Source organism: Pteropus alecto, unplaced genomic scaffold (assembly GCF_000325575.1).
Source record: "Pteropus alecto unplaced genomic scaffold, ASM32557v1 scaffold45, whole genome shotgun sequence".
NCBI lineage: Eukaryota > Metazoa > Chordata > Mammalia > Chiroptera > Pteropodidae > Pteropus > Pteropus alecto.
Genome location: NW_006442491.1, coordinates 16,652,628 through 16,653,607, shown reverse-complemented (window position 1 = coordinate 16,653,607; position 980 = coordinate 16,652,628). Strand labels below are relative to the sequence as shown.

Sequence of the window (980 nt, the reverse complement as noted above, 5' to 3'; positions counted from 1 at the left end):
AGCCAAGGCCGGCTCGGGAGCGAGGCTGCAGCGAGTGCGGCGCTGACAGAGACGCGCGGGCGCGAACCAGCTCGGACCCCGGGCCGCTGCCGCCATCACCGCTGTCCACCCAGTCGCCTCTCAGCCGCTTCCCCTCGCCATGGAGGCGAGGCCGCCGCCGCCGCCGCGGGACTCTGAGCCGCAGGCCGGGCGGCGTTCCTGAGGGCGTGTGGCGGGCCGAGACGCTGCCGCGGAACCGAGGCGGAGCCGCCGTCCTCGTCCCCAGCGGTCCCGCCCAGCGCCGGACTGGGTGAGTGTTCGCGGCCGCCGCCGCCCTAGGGGGCTTTGGAAGGCGGGGGGCAGCTCCCGGGCGCGGGTGGGAGGGGCCCCTGGCTGGAGCCCCAATCCCTCTTTTCCGGTTAGAATCCTTCGGGCGTCTCCAATCGGCTCCCACATCCTTGCTCTGTCCGGAGGGGGGGGTCCCCGGAAACGTGCCGGACAGGGCGCCGACCCCTGTAGACTGCCCAGGAACTTTGCGTGCGTCCTCCTGGGGACAGGCCAGGGCGCTGCCGTAGTTCATTCTGAGAGAAGAAACTTGGAAAAGTGAGAACAGAATTTGCTCAGGTCCACTTAATGGGAAGAAAGAGGAAAACTCCTGGCATGAGAAAATAGCTCTTGCAGTGACCAACTTTTCTTTCCCTTAAAGCTCCCTTGGCCCCTCTCCCAGGCCCCTCTTTTTTCCACCCACTCCCAACTGTTGAGGCTGCTTAAGAAGGGAAATAAGGGCTCAGAGCTGCCCAGAATTCAAAATGAGCCAATTGGGAATGCAGATCCCCTCCTGTTTTACTTTTGGTAAATAAAGAATATCGTTTTCTGAAAAATTATTTACTAATTGTATTTTCTGAAGGTAAAAATAATAATGGTAATCCTGAGCCCAATGTTGAGGGCTTTTTTTGAGGTCAGTGATGATGTTCGTAAGACAGGAAAAGAATGTTCAAAAC

The 980-nt window shown here is 59.4% G+C and overlaps 1 protein-coding gene across 3 annotated transcripts in view; it reads left to right on the top strand.

The window, feature by feature from the left end:
- Positions 1-980, top strand: part of PTPRA (protein tyrosine phosphatase, receptor type A) — a 114,882-nt gene continuing 113,902 nt past the window's right edge. For all 3 annotated transcript variants that reach the window (XM_025039686.1, XM_025039685.1, XM_025039684.1), the window contains exon 1: positions 1-289. The gene's annotated coding sequence lies outside the window, so the exon portion shown is untranslated. The remainder of the gene's footprint in view (positions 290-980) is intronic.